Genomic DNA, 9,574 nt, shown 5'->3' on the forward strand with positions numbered 1-9,574 from the left:
TAAGTGCATGTGAGGGAGACACTCTCTCTCTCTCTCTCTCTCTCTCTCTCTCTCTCTCTCTCTCTCTCTCTCTCTCTCTCTCTCTCTCTCTCTCACACACACACACACACACACACACAGTTTTAGTACTCAAACATTTTATCAAAATCATTAGACTTTTTTTTGGTACTCGGAGATTTTATCGAATTTATTACTTTGTAACTTGTTTGGTCTCATAGGTCACTTCGACCTTTTTGAAGACATTAATGTATTATATCATTTCATTTCATCATCTCTCTCTCTCTCTTTGGAGGCAGAATTTCTCCTTTTCCCCTTGCTTTGAACCGGAAAAAACGGCACGATTTTTTAGGTTTTTGCGTTATTTTTCTCTATTTCAGGGTGAAATTTCTCTTTTTTCCCTTGCTATGAACTGGCAAAAATGGCACGTTATTAAGAGACAGACGTATTTTTCCCTAACACTAGGACTCCAGACTACAGATCTATGGGGGCTTTGAGCCTCTCTCTCTCTCTCTCTCTCTCTCACACACACACACACACACACACACACACAGCCGTTTTTCGACCTAGTAGACAGCAGTTCACTCTTTTGACCATAACTTGCTCATCCGAACTCCGATTTAGGTGATCTATAGCCTCAATCGAAGAGCACGAAGCCCTCTACGCATTGATGTAAAGACAGAATTTTTCTGTGTAATGGAAGGCTTTGCTGTAACAGCATCTCAGAACTGAAAAAACTGTCAAAACTTTGCGTTTTTGTTGCCGACTTGAAGGCAATGTCAGACAAAACTCGCAAGGGTGGAAAAGCCACACTCGCCATGGAGAATGATGCAAAATCTCCAAGGAATTTGGATGCTAATCCAACCACATCGTCTACAACAACGGAAGCAATGATCATGGCTTACTTGATCTCGTTACAAGAAACCGTCAACAAGCAAGGTGAAGAGTTGCGCGCACTTGCAATGGAGAATGGTACCTTAAGAGTTCTCGTTGTGGAGAATGAGCACCTCAAGAAGGTTCTTGAAATGCAAACAACGCGCTTGATGCATCTTGAGAATGAAGTTCAAGAATGTAAACGCTCTCTTGTGGACATGAATGTAGTGAAAGAGCGCTTGAGCAAAGTTGAGAGTGATCATGTATTGAAAGAGGAAACGATAGATACAATACGACATGATGTATGTGAGATGAGAAATGCATCCAAATCATGGGCTGATATATGTAAGGATAATGTGGTTTCTACATCTCCTATCACGCAAGCCGTTGTCCAAGCAAAGAATGTAGAGAATGTGGACACTCAAGAATTGCAAGAACGACAAAAACGCTCAAAGAACATCGTCATTCGTGGAATCAAGGAGGAAAGCATGGAAACACCCCAATCTCTTGCGGTTGCTATTGAAGAGTTTTTTGCTACACACTTTGGCATGTCAGGAATCATGGCTTATGGTGCACATCGAGTTGGAAAACAAGGAGTCCCTCGCTCGGGAGAAAGACCTATTGTATGTACCATGGCTGATGAGGTAAAGAGAAAGATCATCCTTGACAATGGTTGGATCTACCTCAAAGGAACAGGTTGTAATGTATATGAGGATCGCACTCTTATGCAACAAAATGTACGTCGCAAAGCATACGAGGAAAGAAGCAAGAAGGTTAAGGTATCATCTCAAGAAGAAAAGGCACTTGAGGAGGATGCAAGTCCACCCAACAAATAGGGACACATGATCTATGAGACCAACTCACGCTTGCGAATAAGCTTTTGGAATTGTAACGGGTATCCATGGAATGCGGGAATTGGCATTGATGAGCTTACCAATGACTCTGATGTGATACTTCTTGTCGAAACATGGGAGCATGATGCGCAACGAATTCTTGGATTTGACAAATACGATGTACATTCTTTGATGTGGGCCAAAAATGCAAAGCAACGAAGAGGCCAAGGAGGCATAGCATGTATGACCAAAAAGGGTTTGAAAGATGTTTCCATTGTCAAAGAAGATAAGTATAAACGCTACTTATGGCTGAAAATCAGCCCACCAAATGGTCAAGTCATGTTTGTGGCCGGCTGCTACATTCCTCACTATGACTCCAACTTTTATGCTCGCTTGAATATGGATAGAGATCAGCCCTTTGTTGAACTAGAGGAAGACATTGCTTATTACAAGGATCAAGGTGAAGTCATTGTTTTTGGAGACATGAATGCTCGCACAAATATGTTACAACACGACACACAACAAGTCGACATGCCGCATGTATCAAGAAGAGTGGATGACTCATACATGTATAATCGAAGTTCTAATGATGCAAAAGAAGTGGATCACTATGGAAAGTCACTTCTACATATGTGCAATAGTACCGGAATGCTCATTGCAAATGGTGTATCTCTATGGCAAGGCACCAATGACTTTACATGTAGAAAGCACAATGGTGCTAGCGTGATTGACTATATGTTGTTCTCAGAAGCCACTCTAGAATGCATACAAAGCTTTACACTTGGTGAATGGAATCCGGAATCGGATCATAGGATGTTATGTATTGACCTCAAGTGTGGTAAACGGCCCGAGCATGTAGCCTCCAATCATGATGTGAATCATTTGTACCTACGTCTAGACTTCAAACGAGCACTTATATATGCTGATATGGTGGACCAAATGTTAAGCATGATAGAGCATCAAGGGAGCCCAACATTAGAATGCAAGTGGAAAGTTTTCAAAGAAGTAATTTTCTCTTGTGCGAAGGAATGCTTTTCGGCGAAACACATGTCTTGCAAAAGGTCTAAGAAGGGTAGCACCAAGAAGAAATGGTTTGACATGGAATGTAGTCAAGCCCGAAAACACTTGCTAAGATTGGATGCAATCAAAGACAAGGAAGTTTACTTGGAATGTTCACACACATACAAAGCACTTGTTCAAAAGAAGAGGAGAAGGTGGGAAGTCGAAAAACAACTTCTTTTAGCACAAGAGAAAGCACATGCATGTGGCAAGTTTTGGCAAAATCTAAAAGGCAAGCGCGTTGAGAGCTTTGGTGACTTGACTCTTGAGGATATGTATATGCATTGTAAGAACCTCTATGAGCAACCCAATGTTGATAAGATGGAGGGTTGTAGCTCCCTTCCATTTATGTCTCCCTTCTTTACCATTGAAGATGTATGCCGCGCGCTTGAGAAACTTGCTACTCGCAAGGCAGGTGACCTTCAAGGTGTCAAGGCTGAAATGATTAAATGGACAAGCAAGAAAACACGATATTGGATATGCGATATGTTTAACCTTGCACTTCAGTATGGCATGCCTCATGATTGGAGTGCAAATTGGATCAAACCTTTGCACAAAGGAGGAGATGTAAACAATGTGAACAACTATCGCACTATAATGGTTGGTTCTTTGATGGCAAAGTTATTTGGATGTATCATGGAGATGAAGATAAGTGAATGGGCTGAAAAGAATGGCAAACGTGCGCTTGGCCAAGCAGGTTTTCGAAAGCATCATAGCACTATTGATCACCTTGTCACTCTTCGAGTTCTTATGGAAGCGTCTCGATTGAAAGGAAAAAAGTTGTATTGTTGCTTTGTGGATTTCAAGAAAGCTTTTGACATGGTACCGCGAGGAAATCTTTGGAGACGTATGCAAAGCCTTCAAGTGCCGAGAGAATTTATGCATGCAGTCTTTCGCATCTACCAAAAAGTGATATGTCGATTACGTATGGGAGATGGAATTTCAGAATTTTTTGCAAGCACTATTGGTGTCAAACAAGGATGCCCACTTTCCCCAACCCTCTTTGGGCTACTCATTGATGAATTGGAATACATGGTTCTTGATTTTATGCAGCAAGAAGGCATAGAAGAGGTTAAGATTGGAAATGCGGTGATCATGCTTTTGCTTTATGCCGATGATGTAGTGCTCTTGGCACATACCTTAGAAGATGCACAAAAGCTTATGAGTGTCTTGGAACGCTTTTGCCTACATAGCGGGTTGATCGTGAATGGATCCAAAACCAAGGTTATGCTTGTAAAGACCCTCAATGACGAAAATCCATGCATTGTATACAACAATGAGAAACTTGAAGTGGTAGATCACTTCAAGTACCTTGGCCTTGAGGTTCCATCCAATCATAAATGGAAGGATTGTGCAATGCGTCGCTTGGAAGCCGGAAAGAGGGCTTATTATGCATTTGAGAACATGTGCAATGCAGGAGAGATCAAGTGTTGGGCTCTCAAAAAGTACCTCTTTGACACATTGGTGACACCAGTGCTTCTTTATGGAGTGGAGGTGTGGGGTGGAAGCATCGGGAAGTCTACTTGGAAAGAGTTTGAGAATGTCCAAAAGCGTTTTCTCACCAACTTTCTCCAAGTCAAGACACAAACACCCTACATGCTCTTACTTCTTGAGTCCGGATCGCTTCCCATTGAGGTCTTGGGCATGGAAAGGGTTGTGGAGTACATGCGTAAGACACAACGTAGCCCTTTGCATCGACTTCCTAGAATCGCATATGAAGCAAGTCAAAAGGTTCAAAAGACATGCAAGAGCAAAATACTAAGTTCGGGGTGGATGCTTGATATCAAGAAATGGTTTGGAAGATGGGATGCATGTCACTTGGTCAAGGATGCGTCGATCGACTCCCAAGTTAATGAGGCCTTCTTACAACGCCAATGTATCATGGCTTGGGAGAAATCTGGAGGTTCTCGCTTCAGCCATTACACCACACACGTTGCCCCAAACTACAAATCTCTCTTCTTCTCGGAACGAGGTAACCGAACCCCTTCCTACATCCTTGAGCCCATCCCGTTGAGTGCGATCCGCACCATTGCCTCCATTCGTCTTAGCTCCCATTCTCTACGCTGCGAGACAGGACGTTGGGGCACTGGCGAGGAGTGTCATCGATTTTGCACCTTATGCCCTCATCAAGTGCGAGAGAGTGAGTACCACACACTACTTGAGTGCTCAGCTTTTGACCACATTAGGTCCTCTTTTCCCCATATATTCAGCCATGAGCTCTCCCTACATACCTTCCTCTCCCAACCACGATGTGGACTCTCTATTGCGACGCTCATTTCAGCCATTTTTGAGCATCGAGAGTCACTTATGAACTCCACTCACACCACGTGACATGTTCATTTGGTCCCATAGGTCATATTTGACCTCCCAGGACGATAATAGAACTATCTATCTATCTCTCTCTCTCTCTCTCTCTCTCTCTCTCTCTCTCTCTCTCTCTCTCTCTCTCTTACTGCACGTGTGCGCTGTCTCATGCTTGCTATCGGCCACTCTACACTGTCCGCCTGTGTCGCTAGGCTCCAGGGGGGACACTGACCAGATCAATCTGCTGTTGACACATGGCCGAGGGAGGGGGCCGGAATACCTTCCCCTATTATTATTAGGGAAAATTACCAAATTACCTCTCTAATTTGTGGAAATTCCCAAAATACCCCTCAAATTTCCAAAATTCCCAAAATACCTTTGTATCTATTTTGGTTGAATTGTGCAAGATCTTCTAATCTTATCATGCAATTTGTCACAAATTCCCTGGAAGAAAAGGACAATTATGTCTAAAAATGATGAAGTAATTCATCTCCAAAGCCTACATAACCAACTCAAATTTTAGTTTTAGCATCTTGTATTGATAAAGAATTAGTCTGCTTATGAAAAGCTATAAATTTTCTAATCTTTAGAGGTATACAATCTCACAACCAGGGGTATTTTGGGAATTTTGGAAAATTTGAAGGGCATCTTAAGATAATGAAATTTGAGGGGTATTTTGGGAATTTCCAAAAATCAGAGGGGTAGTTCAAGACGCTTTTGTGGCCACCTTCTTCCAGAGGGATTCCGCCATGCTTGACAGCCAGGGTTGCATGCTTCCTTTGCGGCATTTCCATAGTGATGACTCCCTCGTCATGATCTCGTCTTTGTCAGGGCACTACCCCACCTGTCGTGCAGAAACGTCTGTTGAAACCAACCCTTATTCAAACACTAACCCCCTTCTCACCAAAGCCTAGAGGTTCGCTCTTGGTCTCTTCTTGCAGAGGTGGAGCGAGAATCGAACCAAGGTGAACTTCCTCAACATTAGCAGGCCCCCCTCCCTCTCTCTATCTATCTACAGTTAGACAGACACACAGATGCGTGCACGCGCAGGTATTGAAGCCCCTCTGGCCACTGCTCTCTCCACGAAGTCACTGTCTCTCCCTCTCTCTGAGCGCACAGTGCAGGCGACACATCCGGAGGTGTCCAGACTCCTAAAAAATCGCCATTTTGACCTTTTGAAGACGTCACATCTGACTCGACTTGAGGCCCCTCTCTCTCTCTCTCTCTCTCTCTCTCTCTCTCTCTCTCTCTCTCTCTCTCTCTCTCTCTCTCTCTCTCTCTCTCTCTCTCTCTCTCTCTCTCTCTCTCTCGGGAACTTGGGGTGGAACTTCTCCTTTTCCCCTCGCCGTCAACCGGCATTTTTGAAACTGAAAATGGCAAGATACTAAGCTGAGGCACTCAGTACCCCTCTCTCAGTACCCCCCCCCCCCCTCTCTCTCTCTCTCTCTCTCTCTCTCTCTCTCTCTCTCTCTCTCTCTCTCTCTCTCTCTCTCTCTCTCTCTCTCTCTCTCTCTCTCTCTCTCTCTCTCTCTCTCTCTCACCAATCACGCGCTCGTCCTGCAGCCATGGTTGACGATGCTTTGGTTTGACCTGCAGGCGTTGTGCCCCCCTCCTCCCCTTCTCTCTCTCTCTCTCTCTCTCTCTCTCTCTCTCTCTCTCTCTCTCTCTCTCTCTCTCTCTCTCTCTCTCTCTCTCTCTCTCTCTCTCTCTCTCTCTCTCTCTCTCTATTCCCCTTCCACGTGCGAGAGGGCTGCTTGACAGGCCCCACGTGCGACTCACAGCAGTCTCTCTCTCTCTTTCTCGCTCTGATCGCACTGGCTGGGTCGCTGTGTTGCCGGGCTGCAGAAGATACGGCCGGAGGAAGGAGCTCACACCATGTGGCGGGGGGGGGGGGGGGGGGCCGGAATCCCCTCCCCCTTTATCCTTAGTATAGATAATGCTCAAGAATGCATGGACGGGGTGCCACATTATTAAGTAACACAAGGTCTTTAAGACCCTCAGACGGTGGGATCAACGGCTACTGCTCTTGAGGCAGATGGGCGGCCCAAAAAAAATGTGGCCCCCCCTTGCACCCACGCTTTTCGAACCCGAGACCTCCTACTGATGGCTGGATTTGACAAGCTGCGGCCACGGGAACGAATCCCACTCGGGGAGCTTATAATGCACGGAGAAAATTTATTTAAAAAAACGTTTTTTTTTTCCTGTTGTGCTGCCGCCAACCCACCTCCCCTCCCTTGCTCGTGAACGTGCAGTGGGCCGCCCCTCCCTTGGCACCACCCTTCCCCCCTCTCCTCCATTATCCACCTTCTCTCTCTCTCTCTCTCTCTCTCTCTCTCTCTCTCTCTCTCTCTCTCTCTCTCTCTCTCTCTCTCTCTCTCTCTCCTCCATTATCATTGCAAGCCAAAACCCTCTCTCTCTCTCCCTTGTTCGTCACCAACCCATGCAAGGTGCAATATATATATATCGTTCGTCAAGCCAGCCAAGCCCGCCATGTAGCAATGATCTCCCTCTCTCTCTCTCTCTCTCGTTCCCCAACATGCTCGCTATGTCTCTCTCTCCATCTCTCACTCTCGCCATCTCTCTCTCTCTCTCTCTCTAGTTCCCACACACACACACACACTTGCTGACACACTCACACACACACCCTCACGCAACCCTATCCATCCCTTGCTCTCCCACCATCTCTCTCTCTTGATTCAGTAAATGACGCCATACGCACGCACAAGAAGAAGAAGACCGGAGAAATTCCAACATCAACGCCCAAACAACAAAAAGCAGAAAGACAAAAATCATGCGACGACAACGACGAATCAAGAAATGGCGTCGAAGTCATGTCCAGATCGACCCCGAAAGTGACGAACGCGCTACACCGACACACCAGCAAAGCCCCCATTCATCGGCATCTCGTCCACAATGCATCTCCATAGTAAACATCTATAGGGTAATCTACTTTTTTGTTTTCAAGCCAAAAACCTTGTATAAAAACCAATTGTATATTGTCACCTCTCTCTAGGTGATGGTCACAAAGGCCCACCTAAGAGATATCATTTTAAAGTTCTCGTAAAACAAAGCAAGGGTCAACCATCTGGGACCGGCTCCTTGCTTTGTCTCTCCTAATTAAGGCCCTAACATAATCAAATTATCCTAAACTAATGCAGCCTGCACCTATAAAAGAACACTGAGAGGTCACTATCAAGAGGGACTTGGCAACACTTGGGGGACAGCACTTGGGAGTTGGCACTTGAGAAGGAAGGCATGCACACACCCTGACTCCAAGGGTCGTCACACACACAAGAGTAGAATCTTCATGTATATGGAATTTTCCCTATAGAACGCACTATAGACTCTCTCTCTCTCTCTCTCTCTCTCTCTCTCTCTCTCTCTCTCTCTCTCTCTCTCTCTCTCTCTCTCTCTCTCACACACACACACACACACACACACACATCACGGTTTCCATCTCGTCGAAACTGAGTTTTCTATAAATACCACTTTGAATCAAGATTGGCCTCACATCCGGAGGGGTTGTCATCATCTACGTCTCTCTCTCTCTCTCTCTCTCTCTCTCTCTCTCTCTCTCTCTCTCTCTCTCTCTCTCTCTCTCTCTCTCTCTCTCTCTACGGTGTGCAGTATTGGTGGTATTTTAAATCACTACTGTCTGTGTCCTAGTTGCTCAAAGCTAGGTGGTGCCCCCTTGTTCACTTCCCATGAAGAGTTCGACGTGCACGCTCTTGGGATCTGTTTTGCACTTGCGCTTGTCATTTGGTGCCCCCACTAAGTAGGGCTTCTCAAAAACCTCCAGTTTTGAGGCCGTCGGGATCTGTTTTGCACTTGCGCTTGTCATTTGGTGCCCCCACTAAGTAAGGCTTCTCAAAAACCTCCAGTTTACAACGCTGAAAGCGATGCACGTCGTCGGCCATGGATGAATGGCTGCGGGAATTCTCCAATTGGAGAACGGAGGAAGAAATTGTAGGAGCAGCGACCGCCTTCATCAAAGTGCTACTGCGAGGTTGTAGCGTCGTCGATATCCAAGAGGTAAGCTCCCCATCTCACATTGCCCGTGCTGATCGCAAATCAAGAGCATTAAGAGGAAGGGCTTTGAAATGTCATCACTATTGTCAACCAAAGCATTCTATCAATGAGTGTCGACAGAGGAGGTGAACAAAGAACGGTGAGTTTTGATTTTGGGAACCGCATCAGCACTCTCACATAAGTCAGATTTTGTGTAGCACCAAGTATTTTCTCTCCAACTGTTAGAGAAGAGTTGTCAACTACATAAACCATTAAATTCAAGCCACAAATCCTAAGGCAATTGGTGGAAACAAGTGGGCCTACGCTCTCTCTAGGCTTGGAGAATTCAAGTGAATTATGACCACCCAAGCGTCGCCGCCGTATGCAAAATGGAAAGCTGATTGAGGCCCGACTCTTCTCGCCTTGTCTGTTTTGAACCCGATGTAGAGGATTATGTGGACTTCAACAAGAGGTAGAGGCATGTGGTGAAGGTGTCACCT

The sequence above is a fragment of the Adiantum capillus-veneris genome, chromosome 5 (genome assembly GCF_014529385.1).
Source record: "Adiantum capillus-veneris isolate H3 chromosome 5, ASM1452938v2, whole genome shotgun sequence".
In the NCBI taxonomy this organism is placed as follows: Eukaryota; Viridiplantae; Streptophyta; class Polypodiopsida; order Polypodiales; family Pteridaceae; genus Adiantum; species Adiantum capillus-veneris.